The sequence below is a fragment of the Oenanthe melanoleuca genome, chromosome 1 (genome assembly GCF_029582105.1).
Source record: "Oenanthe melanoleuca isolate GR-GAL-2019-014 chromosome 1, OMel1.0, whole genome shotgun sequence".
NCBI classification, from domain to species: domain Eukaryota; kingdom Metazoa; phylum Chordata; class Aves; order Passeriformes; family Muscicapidae; genus Oenanthe; species Oenanthe melanoleuca.
In genome coordinates, this window is record NC_079333.1 from 32,049,117 (window position 1) to 32,069,377 (window position 20,261).

The following is a 20,261-nucleotide window of genomic DNA, read 5'->3' on the forward strand; positions in this document are numbered from 1 at the left end:
TCTAAAATCAAGCCACTCAACTTTGCCAAAGTGCATGACAGTCCAATTTCAAATCAGGTCACATTCACCAAAGAAGCCATGACATTGAGAAAAGCAAATTAACATGGTTCCTGTGGAGTGACAGCTGCAATTAGATATATACCTACCCTTTTCCATAGGGCAGCCCTGTGTGCTCCCCACTCTAAACTCCTCCTGAATGACACAGCTGTGTAGATCAAAGGATGTGTTGAGCCCCAGTGTCTTGTGTGGGAGTCATAGAGAGCAGAGAAGCACCAAGGTGCCAAAGCAAGGATTTTTCAAGGCATTGAGCTGAGGCTGGACAATAACTGTAAGGGCAGGGGAGCAGCCAGTGACTGCTCAGATGACCTAGTGGAGAAGACACAGCAGAGAGGCTCAGAGATGACTGTTTTAAGATCAAGAGAAAGGCCACCATGTACTGACTTCTGGTCATCAGCACTTCCTAAAGTTAAGCACAAGAACTGGGCCAGTTCTTGTATTATTACAGTAAATAATAAGTAAAGTATCAGACTCCCAAGCTAGAGGTGGTGTGATTTTATATGTCAGCCTTCAGTGCATGTTCCTTCCAACCTATTTCGCCATAGGGGATCTTCAACACCTTGTTTGTTACAGAGAGATTTCTGCATTTCTCTGCTGTTGGTTCTGCTTTGTTGTAGCTCAATAAGTAGGAATAGTGCCTAAATGTCAGTGAAATTACATTGGTTCTGGGCACAGACAAGCATCAGTAGGAAGTCAGTTATGGAAGTGATGTGCCCAATGCATGTCACCCTCATCCCCAATATAGAGTAATTACCCAGCACCACATTTTGACACAAAGGGTCCATCTACACACCTCTCCCTTGTGGCTTTAGATCATGTAGAGTTGTGTTTTCAAAGAGTCACAGAACAGTTTGGTTTGGAAGTGACCTTAAAAATCATCCCATTCCAACCCACCCTGACATGGGCAGGGACACCTTCCATTAGAACAGGTTACTCAGGGCCCATCCAACCTGGCTTTGAAACCTCCAGAAATGGGGAATCTATCACTTCTCTGGGCAACCTGTGCCAGTGTCCCACTACCCTCACCGTGAATTATTTCTTCCTAATAACTAAGCTAATTTTTTTTTATTTTTTCTTTATACGTTTGTTGTTGCACATCATTGCAGAGTGGAACTGGAAAAAGTGTTCACTTTTACATTAGTTCCACTCACAGAAGTAAGTGGGGATCACAAAACCACTCAGGAAACAAGTTATCCAGAAAAATAACTGTGTCATTAGCAGAGTTTTAACAAGCTTTGATTCGGATGTACCTGTGCGCTACTTTAAAACATCTACAGTTGCAACATAAAAGCAACTATCTAAAGAAACAGAGTCCTGCCTCCAAACATTTCTACTCTGTTCTTCAAGTACTAAATAATATTACTATAATTAATGAAAAAAAATTATTTCAATGCTGCTTCTTCTCATTTTAAATGGAAACCATTTTCATGATTTTAACACACTTTCATCAAGGTTATAGTAAATAGGAAGTGTTAATGGAGCCAGCACTGCAGTGACACAAATTCATATACTAGAACAATGCTGCATAGTGTGTCTGAACATTTCACCCTGCCCCTAGCCCCAGAAAGGATTCTATTTCAGTAAAGTGACACTCATAATACTTTTTTTCCTGCTTCCTTTACCACTTGTTAAACAGTTTTTAAAAAGGAAAATATGTTCTTTTTCTGGCAATCAGCTTTTTTATAAAGAATGAAGAAAAAATCTCATCGGCAAAAAAAATGGCCTTGAGAGCTGATACACTATCTAATGGTTATGTTGATAATCTCTGGTTAAAAGTTTTACTCTTCTATGGTCTATTCCCACAGGTACAAGAAAAAATATTTAAACCCAGTCCACTGGACAGAATGATTCTTTCTTTACAGCCAGACTTTTCCATTTTGTGTAAATTCTTCTTTACCATTATGAATTAATTACCCATAAAAAGGAATAAGAGGAGTGATGTTCCTATTCTACCACATGACATAGTCACAATGGAACTAGAAATTGAAAGGATAAATCTTGCAATGAATGGTGACATGCTTTATACATATATAACTACCACAGAAAAGATGATATTAACATTCCTCAGTTTTAATAAGTTCTTGATCTTGATCCATCTGAGAATTCAGAGGCCCAATTGCAATCTAATGCCCTTCCAGAAATAGCACAAAATAAAGCTCTGATGTCATCGACTTCCTCATGGGCACAGCAGCATGCCAAGATTTTTTTCTTTATGTGGAGTTAACTGAATGACTACGAATATTACAAAAACTAGGCCAGCCTGTGAGGCTAGGTCCTGGAACAAGCACATGACCCATGCAGGCAATGGTACTGCATTTACAGAAGCCCTTAAATCACTCCCATTTAGTCCACACTTGTTTTTTTAACTACAAAATTAACAAATTCTCATCCCCTCCTTTAATGGTACTTTTTAAGTAAAGAGGGCAGAGAACCAAAGAAATACATATTATTCACTTACCTAAGAGAGAAGAAAGGAGCATACAACACTTCATTCCTTGCCTCAGTTGAGACATCTAGAGACACCATACTGCAGAGCAAGCTGAAGCAATTTTCCTCATGGCCTGAAGGGAGCACATTAACTAAAACAACTAGAAAATGCATTTCCCAGAGCAGAGGATCCCCATCAGATCCTCCACACATGAAGCCTCCATTGAGATCAATACTAAGTTGAATTTCAGACTCCTGCTACGAGTGTTGCTGCCTTTTACTCACACACAGCATCTCTCCAGCTACAGTCTAGAAGGTGCATCCCATATGGGTTGATCAGAAATCAAATAGCCAATTAGATGTTATATATTTATTAAAAAAATAGGTTTGGGGAGTTCTATCTCTGTCTTGATCAACTCTTGCCACCACTAATAGGAAATTTTCATGTCATTTCTGTCTTTTCCCTTCGTGCCAACTCAGCCTGTATGGGATTGTAGACTCACTGCAGCAGGGATCTTCTCTCTGTAGCTTTGCATGTCCTACTGAATAAAAAAGGGACTCAGCTCACTGATTCTGAAGCCAAATGGCATCAATCAATACCCATCCACATTTCACTGCACTTGCCCCTGAATCTCTTTTGACTCCCTGCAGTGTCACTATGACATGGTGACTACTTTGCTCTTCTTCTGTCCAAAATATCTAAGACGAAATGAGCCTGTGTCACAGCCAGCCTCAGTAGAGAGTAAAAAGGTATGAATATGAGACATATCATGAGGGCATATTGGGTTATTTGGGTTATGAGCTGCTGAGATAGTCCTGAAGGACTCTGTAGACTGAAGGAATCATGGACTTGTCCACATTGTTGACTAAGAAGGATCCCTGGAAAGTGATCATTGTCTCACATCGCAGTAAACATCCAATTGACTTGGACAATTGACAAAAGCTCATCTGCCAACATTATCTCATCTAGACTATTATTTTATATAGCCCTATATTACTTTTTATACTAATAAACTAAGCCTGAGCTTGTTCTCTGGCCAACAGTGAGACTGGCTGACACTCTCTGGTAACAAATGCAATACTAAAAATCCCCTTCCCTTCAAAAAGGGGTAGCCATTGCAAAAACAACTCCAGGGAATGTTCTTTTGAGTGCACTAACTCGTGAACCTCCTAAACAAGTTGAGATGGCTAAAAACATGCCAGAGGCTTTCTCATGGTTTAACAGAATAGAAAATCAAGTTGTGTAACTCAGGCTCAGCATTTAGTTCTGTTTTAATTGCAGTCAAAGACTCCTGTCCCCCATTGCAATCTAATTTATAGGTACTGTGGTGAGGGGATAGGGAGAAAAGGAAGTTATTACATGTGGATATTGCTCTTAGCAAAATTGTAAAAAAAGAAAACAATCCTTTCAACACTTGGGGATAAATTTGTCAAATTGTTAAACTCACTATCTATTCCTTTTCCTTTAGGACTGTGGCCCTATAAATTTTAATGTATTTCTTTTCTATCAAAGGTATTATTTGGTATAAGTGACAAAGTGACACATTTGGTAGCTTTGTAAATATACATTTGAAGACTCCTGGCTGTCATAAAATAACTGGGCTGTCAGATTGCAAAGTCAGAGTGAAGCAAGGTGGTTAACTGAAACGAGACTCCCATGAAGAATTTTCTTGTCACTCTGTATGTGAAGGCATCTGCTGCAAATTCAGACTCTCAAGTCAACAGACACTTTGATCACAGGATGATTTATGTCAGCCATCAAATATCTGAGTGGTAACCACACATCTGTCACCAGGACAATGTGGCATAAAAGAGAATTTAATTGCTTTTGGATTATAAATAAAATGAACATTGCAGGAATAAATTATGAGATCACTGTTAATTTGTCGATCATGTTTTCAAGGGCAAGAAAAACTATTGGACATAAAAAGCAAAGTTATTTTTGCTCCTAGGAGATGCAGTTAGGAACGTTTTAATAACAAATGGCAACAATCTCTTTTTGGTAGGTACATACTGTCTGAAAAAACTGTCAGTGTTGATGAATCTGGCACGTCTGTCTCATTTAATCAACTCTTGCAGGTGCTAATGGAGGAAACAATCTGGGAAAAAGGACTTGTGAAAGTCAGCTATTAAAGACATATTTAATATTTAGATCCACTTCTTCTATTTCCTTCCTCCCACCCATTATTTAAAACTGATGGCTTGGAAGAGAACCACTTGTGAGACAAAACAAGCTGTGTACTCACCACCATAGAAAACTAATTTATGTTCAATGTCCAACCAAATTATGGGTGTCTAGCATACCAGAATGACAGAAACTTCCCTGTCTAGCTAGTGGGGAGGGGCCTGGACTTCAGGTGGATTATAGGATTTGGATTGACATAAATATTTGCATGTGGACCAGGTGTCCATATACTCATTGCTGTCAGTGGATAATAAGGATTTGACTCAGTTGCCCTGAGGTGATGTCCAATGTCCTTTTAGTTGCCCTAGGTTAACTGAGACATCTACACAGGATTGGCAGGGAGGACCCAAGACCTCTTCCCTTCTGGATTAGCAGGAGGAGACAAGGAAGGATTCTCCAGGGCAGCAAGATTAATGCTGGCATTAGGGAACTGCATCTGGCCTCTATTCAGTAAAGTCCATCATTTTATCCCCTGGTATGGGAGAAGTCTATATTCATTCATCTGATTCTCCCAAGTATCCTGCAAGGCTAAATGTAGATTCCTTGAGTGTTGCAAAGCTCGAGTGAGGTTTCAACAACAGGCAGCAAGAATACAGCACTAGTCCCTGCAAAGAATGACATAAATGCCATAATTTCCCAGACTGCAAAAGTAGAAGGGAGAAGAGGGAGTTGTTTTTATCTCTTGCCACTCTGACCCTGGTCAGGTGACAAAAACCCATTCTCCAGCCTCCCTTATTTTCATGTGTCTTTTCAATTGAAGTAATTTGTGAGACTTACCTTTCACAGAGAACATATAGGTTTATGGGGCCCAGATCACAGCTTCACAAAGTTTTAATGTAGTAGCATAGTAATAATAGCAATTGCAGAAATCACATTCTCAGCACTTTATATATGGACTGGTGAAGTGTTTTGTGTAAGCCTCAAGTTAAATAAAATTGATTGTCAATTCTTGAGCCCGTACCAAGCAACACTTACTGTAATATGCTACATAACTTGTAAGCATGATTTGATTCTCATACAGCCCTAGTGAGAGGTGTAAATAATACACACAGTGTGCACATGAATAACCACTGCTGGAGAGAGGTTAGAAGACTAGTCTAGGGTGAATTATTCATTGTGAAGGATTTAACATCCCAATTTAACCCATTTTTTCTGCTCAGCAATGATTGGCATCCAGATTTAAGGCCTGATTGCACCTGCAAACTGACTCAAGTGATGTAGAAGCAGCAGAGAGTCATCAAACACTGCCTCAGGGAACAGCACTGCACAGAGTTTGCTGTGTCTGGTATCATGAGAGCATAAGGGGTCTATGTCATGTTTTTTTCCAAGATCTGCTCAAGATGTGTGACAAGGAACAGATGCTGTTTTCTCAGGTCAGTTTACTTTAACTCGCATGCAACAGCTGAACAAGTTGTTTCAGTTTATGTACAGGACCTTAGATATACCAAAATATGAGGGAAGAAAAATCTGTCTTCAAACTTCCTATGACCGTTTTTTAATCTTTTTTATTTGGAGCACAAGGTCACAATTAGATGATATTATGCTTTCTTCCTTATCCTCTTCAGTAAATTAATTATCAGTACAAATCATACATATGAACTCTGGTCCCACCAAAGCCTATTCTCTGAGTCTGGACACTTAAAGCCTTTCTCATCAGTAGAAGAAGAGTTTCTGCAAGTAAAAGTGAGCAACTTAGTGGATTAAAAGACTTCTAGGAATAAAGGGTCAGAGAGGATCAGGTGAGGAGATAAGGCATTAGTCACAGCTACTTTCAATAACATGTAGAGATCTTAGAGGAAGATGTCTGAGGAAATGTGAGGCAATACTAGCTGCTACTGGAGATAAAATACTAGCACCAGTAAGAAGCTGAAAATACTGTGGGAGCACAGGGAAATCACAGAAAGAGAAATGAGGATTAAACCATCCAGACACCAGAGAAAAGATGAGATGATTATAAGCTTTTGCTAAGAAAAAAAGTCTCTTCACTTAAATTCTTGTAACTAACAAGTATTGGTTTAAATTGAAAAAAAAAAAAAAACCAAATAAACAAAAACTTAGATTAGGCAATTGCAAATTCTAAAGGGAAACACCATGTGTAAAAACAAATTTTCATGGAGTTAGTGGTGTTCCCATCATTGAAAGTCTTTCAAAACAGAGGATGAAAATTATATCTGGAGTGACATAACATACCAGATCTTCACTGACTCAAAGGAATAGGTAAATGATTAAATGATGTTCCTTTTTGAGTCTTGGCTAAACAAGTGGCAAATGAACTCAGAGAATCTTTTACTGCCTGACTGTTTTTCTAACAATGGTTCAATTGCCTCCTACAAATCCATCCACCCTCCACTGAGCCAGTGGTGCAAAAATCATCTGTGACATTTCTGTTCACTTCAACAATGGCAGCACAGCACTCCTAATCTTTTGCACAAATATTCCTAGCACTGCTTCCTGAGAGAAGTCACCTCAATGATCAGACATTTTAAACCAAAGCATTTATCTTCAAGCACTGAGGTATCAGTAGGACCTCTGGCTTCACAGGCTCTTAGACTTGCAGAGGAAATGCATTTATTCACTTTTTTTTACTCACTGGTCCTAATGAATGATAATGAGGTGATGCATTATAAGCTGGGTTGATAAGAAATGCTTTGCAAGACTGATATCCCAAGGTATTCCAATACAATAGGAGAAAACCTTTCTGGTCCTCTCTTTTGAAGGGCAGGTTAAAAGTAGAAATCCAAGTGTCCTCTCCATCATCTTTATCTGCTCAACAACAGAACTGTGGATATGGCAGTTAAGTTCCCCCAAAAGGAGCAGGCAGTCTTTTTGAAGAGGTCCTTTCACTTCTTTTTCTCTTCATAATACTCAGCCAGTTCTCATTTTTGCTGTAGAATTTTAACTTGCCAATGCTATTCAGAGTTCACCTGGTGACACAGACTGACAAAAGTCACATGTTTATGTATGACAGGACAATTTGGAGGATGCACAAAAGCATGTAAATTTGTTACCCATAAGGGCAGATGTAGCCCAGCTTCCAACAGAAAAGGCTGGAAAAAGGATTAAAAATCTCTTTCATTGCCACAATTTCTGCATATGGAATAGCAAGGTCGATTATAAGATGGCAAAAAAGAAGCACAAGACTGGGATCCAGGAGACCTGAAGACACTGGGAAAACTTGCCAGAGTGCTAGTGTTGACTGGGATATAATTTTCTTCCTAGTAGGTAATATGGCATTTGGATATGTGCTGAAAACAGTGTTCATAATTCAGGGATGATTTTGTTATTGTTAAGTGGTGGTCACACAGAGTCAAGGTATTTTCTGCTCCTCACAGTACCCCACCAGGAAGAAGGCTGGTGGAAAGAAAGGAGTTGACATAGCAGATTTCAGGTTGGCAATGTTTGACTTCTTTGCTGCATGGGAAAAAACACATGCCACTCCTCATTTGTTTTTTTAATACTGATCTCTTTAATTTCTAGCATTCAGATGTTCCAGCCTCCACCCTTTGTGTCCTAACTGTGCCTTAGATGAAGGGGACAGGCCATAGAAGGAAGTTTACCTGCTGTTATTGTTTCTTGGGGGTTCTGGGTCACAGCTGGGCTCTCTGATGTGTCCCTCTCCATGTCCCTCTCCTCAAAAAGAGCTTTTTTCAATAATAGTTGGGTCACTACTTATTAGTGAGCATCGCTTTTGTATCTCTGCAAAGAAAAGCTATTTAAACATAAAAGTCTGCAGGTAAAAATATATTGACAGCAGAATTTCAGTGTGAACCATTAAAATGCACCTGAAGATGACCATCCTGCTGTTGCTTTGAATCATTTCCTGCAGCTTGCTGTGGACTGTTAGTCAAAAAGAAAATACTAAGAAGAAAATCTAAATTAGCCCCTGGACAATACAAACGCAACTAGACTTAGATTCATATGTTCTGATTTCACACTGTGTTGCCTGGGGATGTACTGAGTGCTAGCATGAGGCAGTGTTCACCCTGACTCTGGTTAAAGTTGTTGGATATTTTATTCACATGATGTGAATTTCTCCAAGGGAATTTTGTACCAAAATAAAAGCAGACCTTCCTAAGACTCTTGAACTGTGATGAAAAATAATATTACAGCCCTGTTTTGGCATTCTTAACACTTGGAAAAGGATTGCCTGATACTAACTGTTGCTGAGGATGCAACATGGCTGCCATCGTGCAAGAGGAAACATTTATCCAGACCTGTTTGCTTTTTTCATTTTATGTAGGAATATATACTATTTACCAAAAGTGAAAGTCCACTTTATTGAGTATTCAATTTCTGAAAAATATTCAAGCAAGTCTGTTACAGTACAGCAAACTTACAGGGAGTTAAGGGTGCATTGCTTAAAAAAAACAATAATAAAGAGGAAACTTTCTGCAATCCAAACCACTGCTCATGTACTTTCTGAAGCTTAATAGGCACTCTGGGAAGGTACATTTCTTCATATCTGACATCAAGACAGCTCCCAGGTAACACAGAATTAGTCTTAGTATGAATCATTTTTTTCCATCCTTGGCTCACTTCTTCCTCTCCTGATTCCCCTGCAATGCTTTAGTGCCTTGAAGGCCAATTGGAACTGCCATGCTACAGTTGTCTGTATGTGCTACAAATGACTTGGTGATTACCAGAATTTGTATTGACTGCAGGAGAACTGAGCCATCAGCTCACAGCACCTTCTTTGGAAATTCATGATTTTCATAAGCTTGAAAAATCTAGCACAGAAAAAAGATTGCATTGTTTTATAGGATGTTTTGGAAGTGTTTGCATCCAAAAGTGTTTGAAAGCTTAGTCCTTCCTTTCCCTCATTTAAGAAAATATGAAATGCTTTTTGTCACTAACTTAAGACATTATTTCAGAGCAGTTCTCTTGCTAGAATTTCAGGTCAACACAGAGACACTGTCTGGACAGAAAGTTCATATAATGATTCCTTTGAGAGCATTTAATGATTTCTTTGAGAGCATGACAGTATATATTCTCTGGCTCCAGCCTGTGTTGGTCAGAGAGCTGATTCTCAGCTGGTGAGGTTGATTCCTTTGACAATTGTTCAATTTCTTGAATATATGTATGGATGGTTTTATTCACATACCTAACAAAAGTGCCAGGTTTGCAGCACAAACAGAATTGAGTTTGAAATAATTCCTGGTACACTGTGATTCAAAATGAATAACACTGCACAGTGTTATTTGAATAGTAATGGATCCCACAGAGGCAGTAGTTTTGCAACTATATTATTAACCAGAAAGCTTGAATTATGTCCAATACCTACATGTTTGCAATATACTTTAAAAATTTTGCTTTTTGACCATTTTTTACCCTGCTTAAAATATGGTAGCAATGCCCACAAGTTGTGAAGCAGTATTCTGGGCAGTTTCAAGAAGGTTCTATGGAAGTGAGTTTGATGTGAATAAAACAACCAACAAGTTGTTGTTGTTGTTGTTCAATGTAAATGTTTTCATGGGGAAATAAAGAAAAAAAAAAATGGTACAAGCTGTATAAATGAAGCAGTACATGAAATAAAAATTAACTCAAGTCTACCTCCACTTTGGTGAAGAAACCTGACTATTTGCAAATAGTATACAATTTTCTGTTTGAGTTTTTTGGTGAACAACTTGCAATAATTTTAGCTACTCAGTTATACATACCATCTTCAGGACAGGCTATCTAGGCTTAGACCCTGCAGTCCTGTATAAGAAAAGGCTGTGTCATTTACAAAAAAACACAGATTTTGCTGCTGTTCAGTTGACCATAATAAAAGACAGGAAAAAATGTTGCCTCTCCATGAAGATTTTAAGCAACATTATACCTTCAGAGATTGCTTACTTCCTAGTCAAATAAACCACTCAGTTGGGAATGGAATACTGGAGAAGAGCACAGGATAGATCTTGCTTATCCCAGCTACTGAGGGAATATTCTGGCACTCCAATGCTGGCAGTGCAGCATCATGGTCCAGCTGGTGTCAGGCCAAGACTCTTCTCAAATCTTTGCATCCACTTAGCTTGGATATTAGTTTAGACACAGTTTTAAGCCTGTCTCCAATGGTTTCTGGGAGAGAAAGCCAGGCATATTCATCCTTTTAATTCTTACTTCAAGAATTGCTCTTAATTGTTTAAGATGTAAACATATGAAAGTCAATTGAGTTTCCTTGCATAAGGTTGTTGAGGGAGTGAAAGAGGGCATGCAGGACTACCTAAAGTTTCAGTATCTAAAGTACCTGATAAACTTCAGTCTCCCAAAGGATGTTATATGGCAAAACTCCAGATGTTTTTCCAAAGGTTTTTGTACTCAATTTGTTGTGGCTTGCTGCTATTTTTAAGTTCTGATAGCACCCTTAGGCTCAAAAGTGGATCAAAATAATGGGCAAACCCAGGCACACTGGTTAACAGGGATAATGGGGGGGGGCAGGGGTAGAATCTCTCACAACTTTTGTCAGCAAGTGATCTAAATTATCCCATTTTGACTCTGCCTATAATCAGTGTAAATGTGTTGAAGGTGATTCATCCCATCCTAGGATAAGTATCGACTTTGGATAAGCTACCCACTTCTACTGAGTATAGAGGGAAACAGCATTGTAAAGAGTTAAAGACTGGAGATGAGTAAAATAAAGCCTATCCATAATTGTAACAAGGGGGACTTTTATATCTTTATTAGATATAGCTTTTAAAATAGTGGTACTGTGGAAATCCATTGACTTCACAGACATGACGACAAAATTTTTCCTGCAGATGATAAAATTGTTTGCTTACAATATATTTTTATTTACATAATCACTAATATGCAATTTAGTCTTTAATTAATTGTTCCATAATGCAGGCTGACTATTCTAACTGATATCACCACAAGGCTGTTCCCTTTGTCCAAAAAGAAAAGAATGCTCTCTTTGGATACATGCAGGGAAGTATTAAGACTTCAATGATCAGGAGAATGCATGAGTGTGTCACAAAGAGCTTTAAATCAGATGGCACATAAAGTGAATGACAGCTCCTATTTCTAAGCAAGGTATTTTTAAGCTGTGAAGAGTTTGTAATGGAATGACTGATACTGACAGGAGCGTTTTATCCCCAGCCTTTGATTTCAAAGTGTTGCAAGTTAGAATTGATGAGGACCCCTCTGAAATAAAGGGAAGAACTATGTTCAGAGCTGCTCTCTGTGCAGGCCAGAGATAGAAGTGAACCGTGTTAGGGAGCTGCAAATGATCACTTCATAATTTCAGAAAGGTGGTGAAAAGAGTTTTTAACCTGAATCCACATGGAAATGTGAATAGAACTAATATAATAACAAAAACTAGTGGCGACTGCCCTTGAGAAAAGGAAAAAAGAAAGAGCAGAAAGTAGGCACAGCTGTCTATTGTGTGCTTGTGAGAAAAGACTAACTCCAATAAGCACAGACAATGAGCAACAAACATTAACATGCACAAATCTATCTTCAGAGAGGTGTAAAATGACCAACATAAACTCTCCTCAGGAAACATGAAATTAACTCACAACGTGCAATGAATACCACCCAAAACACAAAAACTCCTGGTTATACACCAGGATTATATTTTATTCACCAAGAACCTGGTTAAATAGGGGAGAGGCTTTAGAGTTTCTACAAATTGGAAAAGGCCCTGAGCAACCTTTGCTAACTGCTCCTGTTTTGTGTAGGGCTTGGACTAGATGACCTCTGGAGACCCTTTCAAACCTAAATTATTGGGTGAATCTACAAAAAAATGCATGACCACTTACTAAAGATCTGCCTTTGCTGGGTTTAACAGAGCACAATTATTGGAAAAATGCTGGTTCCCTGAAAGAAAGACAGAGGGAGTCTCATCTAATCTGCCTCATGCTTGTTTGGGGTTTTTGAAGATTCCCAGCTGCCGGAATATTCCTTGTTCTAAAATTCAAAACAGATTTTTGTTTCGGAACAGTCCAAAATAAAAATGTTTGGAATAATCTCAAATTAAAGATTTGCATTAGGACCCTGAAAAGTACATTTTGTTTGAATTGCTAAAAAATATGTGACTCAGCCCTTACTAAAATGAAAATATGAAAAAAATTCCATTTTTTCAGAAAAAAAAAAAAGCTTAACTTTTTCTATATGAACACAAGACACAATATCAGCAAATTATTTAGGTGTGTTTATATTTTGGAAGAATGGGTTTACAGAAGCTGTTTTTGTAGCAAGAGTAGAGCAGAAAGAAGTAGAGAAATGAAACAGGTTGAGAGACTTGGAGATGGTCTTTCCCCTTTACTTACCCATCTGGGAACAACTCTGGTAAATGTTTCTTTAGGCTCTTTTTTACCAAATAGTACCACTAGGTCTGCAAATGCACTTTGGGGGACAGAAGAGCCAAAAGGCCTCTGCTTGGCATAAGGAGGAAGAGGAGGTCCCTACTGGGATGTGTCCGAGAGCAGCTCTGGAGGCACTGCAGTCAGCAGGACCAGGAATGTCAGGTCCCAGAAAATGCTGTCAACTGGAGTGGAACCAGGAGGAGATCAGTGGCACTAGAACCTCAAACAAAACAGGATGTTCAGGGAACAGAGAAAAGCATCAAAATGTCTGAAAGAAATTTCCTGGCCCCTGCTCTGGTCAGCACTAGGGATCTAAGGCATCCCACCTGTTTGGTGATCAGATAAGCTAAACAAGGAACCGGGTCCAATATTAGGGAACAAGTGTCTAGAAGCCAGGTATAAAAATCAGGGAATGGGGAGAATATATAGGAGATAAAGGAGAATGACACAGTCAAAACAGCCAGAAAGGCATGACAGAATCATTTTTGAGAAGGTAGAAACAAACTCATAGAAAGCATGGCGAAAATAAACAGCGGCCTAGGAAACAGGGAAACACATGCAAAGCAGAAATTGATGAAAAACTGCACCAATGGGATTAGAAAGAGGTAGCATAAAGCAAATTGAGACTGTAACACTCTTCCTACTCCCTGCCAGCTGGATATCTGTCTATTTTCCTGAGGGACAAAAGAGAGGATGGCTGTGACGGGTGATAATTTTGTATGTACACAGAGGGTTTTCATCTTGAGAAGAAAAAAGGTCTCTGTCCTTATGTTTTAGGTTTTCTGTTTAATTACACCTAATGGCATCCTCAGTGCATTACACACCAGAGCAGCTGTCACCAAAACAGGATCTTTCTACTCTAACAGTCTAATGACCTATCATTTTTGCTTGACAGTGGGAGAAGCATTGAGCTGCTGTGAACTGCTTATGATAGTACCTGATGACTTCTTTCTGTCTTCCCACCTCCCAGTGAAAAAGGGAAAGTTGCTCACAGTTTTTTAAGAGAGAGATTTTTCAAAATTTTTCTGCAATATCCTTCTTGATACAACACTGCTTTTTCAGCAACCTGACTTCTGAGATTATGGTGAAGAATTGATTACTAGTCTCTTCTATTATGAAATCCTACTTCTGCCTTCATCATGAGTGAGAGAAAGGGTAAATAAACTCACTGAGCTTTTCTGAAGGGTAATAAGAAAGACTAAGAAATTTATTTTACCAGAATTAAGGTCTAAGTTAATCTTGAAAGAAGTCCTGCTCACTTTGTGTCAGGTCATCCCTGGAAGTGTTCAAGGCCAGGCTTGATGGGGCTCTGAGAAAATTGATCTAGTGGGTGGCATCTGAGTCCATCATAAGAGAGATCAAACAAGATGATCTTCAAGGTCCCTTCCAACCCAAACCATTCTCTGATTTCTGTGATTTCTGTGGCAAAGACAACTGAAGGACTATTACAGGTAAAAATGCCAAGCAGCAAGACCAACACCTTGTAAGAGCTTTTCTACCCTTAACAAGAATACTGTGATGAGTTCTACTTTGAAAATTATCTTGAAAATTTCAGACAAGTTAAATCAATTGCAAATCAGAAGCTGTACCATATTGGTGCATTCTATTTTTCCAATACTTTCTACATTTGTAGAACAACAGCACATGAACTGTCAACAGAAATAAGAAATATCCAGTTAGGAAATAAGATGCAAAACTTGTTTCATCAATAAGATTCAATAGCCTTCGGATCCTTACTAAGGGGTGTGTAAATCACAAATGTCTGTCTTTAGCTCAAGAAGAAATGTCTTCTTAAAATCTTTGAGCTAATTGAATTGCAGGCTTTAGAAAATGAAAGAAAAATTATTATTATCATTCTGGGATTTGTGTGCTTCAGATAACACATTAGAAGACTGCATGAGTTTATTTTGGCCTTATCATCCTGTCATTGTTCAGATTTTCAGCTGCAGTTTGGATATGAGCTCATGAATAAAATGAGACTTGTCCATCTTGTTTTCATGCTGCAAGCAAGATCTCAGACAAGCTGGCTCCTCACATTACACCCCACATGTCAAAACACATCTAATGTCTGCAGACCCTCAGAATTCCTTTAATACATCACTGCTAGACCCTCTACAAGGTAAGGAGAGAAGAAGCAAGTGTAGATTCATTCTCTCATCTGATAAATTGCTACGGTCTTTGCAGCTAAAAAGAAGCTGGTAGGATTTTCTTTCAATGGTCACTAACTGTTAGCAAGCCTTGATAAACCATTCAGTTGATAAACTTGATAAACTGCCACAATAATTAAAGCACAGATAGGTTACATCATAACCTTTCTTCAGTGAATTGCTGGAGCTGTGTGTAACACAAGGCAGATTTGTCCCTGGATTCTTCTCCTTTCTTTGCCCATGAAATCACAGGATGAAAATACAGTAACTTACACAGTGAGTCTGGAGAGTCACAGTTGTGATGTCTGCCTAATGCAGTGTCACTGATGTCATCTTCCTTGCATGAGTAGCATTTTCTAAGTGTGATACTCTGAAGAAATAAAGTACTACAGAAATGCAAAGTGATAATGAAATATTTTTGCATTCCTATAATGAAACTCCATTTTTTCAGTCTTGAATCACCATATAGGCATGTTCCTGCTGTAATTTAGGGATTAAATTAAGCATAGATTTAACTACAAAAACTGGGGGATTTTGGTCATTGTACTTTCCATTTGAGGTTGAGCAGTTGTCTGAAAGTTTCTCTATTTTGGTCTGTATATTTAACCTTAGTGTACACTTATGGCTTGTTGATAAAATGCAGTAATTACAAAGTTATAGACAGGTGGAGTCAGCAAAGAACTTGAAGAGAAATCCAAGTGCAAGCATTCTGCTTCCAGGGGTTAATTACTCCTTTTAGGATGTTTGATTTCTGTGAAATTCGATATATCCTTTTAGGCTGGCAGCTATGAAATAACACCAAGCTTCCAGAAACTGGCTGCATAGAATAGATCTATCATTACAATTTCAATAGTTCCTTCCATCCTTTTTTTTACTGAGATGTTTAGCTGCTTATGAGACAGAATTGATTAATATCAGACCAGGAATACTCTTGGAATTGAACATTTTGGGATTTATATCACAGTATTGAACTCAAATCTCCCTAGGAGATCTTTTCCTGTGGTCTGAAGACCTCCCTAGGCATGCTGTTGTTAGACTGAGTGATGAGTGAGCTGCTAATTTAAGAACTCAGCATGGAGCTCAGCTCTTATTGAAGAACTCAGCATGGAAAACCCTACAGAGGGTGAAAGCAAGGACAGGTAGCCTGAGAGGAATACAGAGAAATTGTCCAGGTAACCAGGGATCAAGTTAGGAAAGCTAAAGCCTGGATAGGATTCAATCTGACCAGGAATGCCAAAAACAACATGCAAAGCTTCTATATATTTATGTACATGGGTATATATATGTATATTCTATATATATAGGTACATAAAATGAGGACTAGGGAAACTGAGGCTGTCACTGGAAGGTAACAGGAGATGTGGTCCCCTGGGACATGGAGAAGGCAGTGGTACTCAACAGTATTGGAACCAGAGCTGTTTAACATCTTTGTTGGCAACATGGATGGGGGATCAAGGGCACCCTGAGCAAGTTTGGTGACAACACCAAGCTGTGTGGTGCAGCTGACATGCTGTAGGGAAGGGATGCCTTCCATAGGGGCCTGGACACACTTGAGAGATGGGCCAGGGCAGTCAACACATAGACCAAAAATTAATGTCCCCCTGTTCATCCACCTGCATGTTTTAATTTGGCCTTTTTGTTCTTTCTTCTTACCTTCCACTTTCCACCACATAAAACTGGAGCAAGAAAAATGCCTTTGTTGGAAGGGAAAACCAGTAAAATTTCCCATGCTTAAATTGGGGAGAGTTCAATTCATGTTTCTCAATCAGGAATTTTCATGAATAGCCACAAAGTTATTGTGCAAATCCTCCAAGGCAGTAAGGTTTATATGTCAATAGTCACAGAGGCTTGTTTGAAAAGGACTCCCAATGTCACTTTAAATTTGACATTGCATTATAAATGTGAACCAATTCTCCAAATGATAACCATGTTTGCTCATGTTTTTTACTGATTCTTCCTTCCCCTGGCTCTTATGAGGATTATTCCCAATTGCACATGCACCTCAATTGTGGAAACCCTCTCAAAGATCCCTGGAAATGTGGAGGAGTCAAGGTCTGCTCAGAGCTAGGTGGAAGAGCATTCATACTCAATGCCAAGCTTTTTTTTTTTCATCACTAAAATGGGTTCTGTCATTTGCTTCTGACACACCGCAGTAAAAGAAAATAATGTTCCTTTCCACGTTGTTTCCTAACGTATTCAAGATGTATTAATTATTCTTTTACTTTTCTACCATTCTTCTAGCCTTTCCTTTTCAAAATCTAATTTTGGAAAACAAAACTTGACAGCATCCTACTCATGACATGTAAATGCCAACATTTCCAGAAGTAATTCTATTCCAAGTGAACAATGTTTAAGTAAATAAGCCCTAACTTCCCTTTAAGTAGATATCTTAGCTGTGTATTTAGCAGTGAATCATTAAACCCAGCTTGCTTCTATGTCAATTATGAACTCATTCTCTGGATATCTGACAAACCTTCAGTCTCTGATTCAGAGACATTTTACATGGAAGTCTTTAGCCCCAGTAGTCCACAATTCAACCCTGAGGAGATAAAATTCACCTCCTCAAGGAGCACTGACCACTCCATTCTAAATTTGAACAGCTAAGGGTCTTTATTATTTGTTAGAGATCCATAAGCCAGGATGAATTTTGTAATCCTTTACTCAGTCAGAGCTCTCTGTCTGATCCCTGCCTAATCTAAATAATTTACAGCTAAAAATTCAGGAATATGGATCAAGAAAAACTAGGAGGTTTGTTGGTCAGGATGCAGTCACCACCAATGGAGATGCTGACAGCAGTTAAAATTGAAATTTGTACATTCAAAACTTATTCTAAATCTGCTATTATTTTAAACATTCCATGGTCACCTTTTTTCAAGTCAGTTCTTAACTAGTCACCATACCACTCCTCACCAGGGATTAGCTCAGTAGACAATTAAAGTAAGCTCCAGGTCTCAAGCTTTATCCATTTTTATACTTATAAAGAGTAAAATAATACTGCAATAATTTTTCTGTGGAGAAAAATCTCATTTTGGGGATGTAAGTCACAAATTATTTCACAGTTTTTATTCAAACTTTAAAAAGAAAATTCAGCTTCAGGCATGACTTAATCAGAGGGAAATTTTACTTGAAAGAGTAGTGAATTTATTGAAATATATCTGTTAGAATGTAATACAAGCAGCACTGGTGCTGACTGATATGCTTTGTTAAACAGTTTCATTAAGTCAAGGTCTCAAGCATAGAATTTCATAAGGATGCTGAATTTGTTGCAAATTCAATAGTCATCTTTTGTGTAATATATTCAACTTTTCCCAAAGAAACAGTCACAGAATATAATTATTAGAAAGTTTCTTTAAAGAAAGAAAGGGAAAGAAACTGTTCTAATCTTGACACTTGAAAAATATTTTGTGATAGGAATAAATCCCTGAAGACAGTGCTCAGGCCATAAAGGAAAGAGTTAAATTGAACATGAAAAACTCACTAATAAAAGAAGTATACAGTCATTCTGCACCTTGCTTAACTACCATTTATAACAAATATCAAACTTTCCAATTTCATTAGATTAAAGGAGGAAACATTATTAAATAATGGTATCTAGGGAAACAAACCAGCTTAGACATGACATTAATTCCCTGATGTCTCTGGAAGTCATGCCCATGTTCCTTGCACAGTGGTCAGAGACCTCAAGCCAGCTGACTCCTCTGAAAGAAAATCTTGCATAACTCTACACCAGCTCACAAAGTTTTCATTCCAAAGAAAATAAAAGATTGAGTGTGATAAAACAATCCATCTGGGAGAAGCTGTTGGTTAATAATACATGAAGATGAACCTCTTAAGGACAGTTTAATTTCCCCTAATTCTAGCTGTCTAAAATTCAGGTGCAAGCCTAATGAAGAATTTCTCTATCACCAGAGGAAAAAGGTCAGTGCCTCAGTCAGCAGTTTAAGCCATCACAAGTTTTTTGTCATCAAAACTCTTAGAGAGGGAAATTCATGCCAACACAGTGGGATTTGGATTATATGTTAATATATGTTCAAGAAGGATGGTACAAAGGAATAAGCTAACTACTCTGGCAACAGATTCAGGGAATCAATAACATGTTTTCTAAACAAACACCAGGTTTTAAAAATTTCCACGGAAAAATTTAAAAATATGGTATTTAATAAAAAAGTATTTGGGAAGCAATTGGAAAGGAAATTAAATGGCCACAAGTTTTTGAAGATTTGTTTTCAGTTTATTCAATTCAAATCCTGGATAAATGCAACCAGGATGTCTCTCCAGTGAAGTTAGAAATGCAGAATTGTAATCCAACCATCCTTAGCCATGTAACACAATGTAAAAGCTATCCAGTCCCAAAAGATCTGGGAAACCAACCTGTTTCCCTCTGCCTTTACAGATACAAGAAATCACAAGAAACTTCAGCTCTATGAAGAAAAGTGCAGTTATACTTGCTGCATTGCAGTGCTGCTAGATGTGTAAGGGCTGGCATGGAAAATTTTGATGAACATCTGTAATAGACACACCAGGGAAGCAGAATCACTTATCCTGGCACTGTCACACATGTTTCAGTACCCTGCTTTCCAATCACAGGATGAGGATAGATATACCACCACAGATTGGCAATGCCTCATAGGAGTATTTCTTGTGAGTTGTAATTAAGCAACTTTTGTGAAATATATTGTCATAATATCAAGGATGCTGATATAGGAAAGCAAAACACCTCTACAAAGCACCAGGGAGCCAAAAAATTGAATGGCTTATACACTTATTAAAAGCAGGTCTTAAAACCACAACATTTCTGTTGTCCAAAGATAATCCATATTCACAGTATATCTCCAGTCATTTTCACTTTATCCCATGTAAAACAAAAGATTTTGAGTGTAAGAGAATTGTATTATACACACATCCCTCTAAAGCAATTGGAAACCAGACATCAGGGTTCATCTAATTTGTTAAGAAAACTATTTGTTACCTATTGGTGTGAAAATCATGTTTATTGCTTATGTTGCCTGAGGCAAAACACAAAGATTCAAAGTTAATTTTTTTTCATAAATAAAACATTGCAAAACTCTTCATTGCACTGTACTTGGAGCACAGGCTCAAGTGCTGGTGCATGGATGCCATCTACTGGGTAGGACTTAATTGTAGAAACTCTCAGGGTCT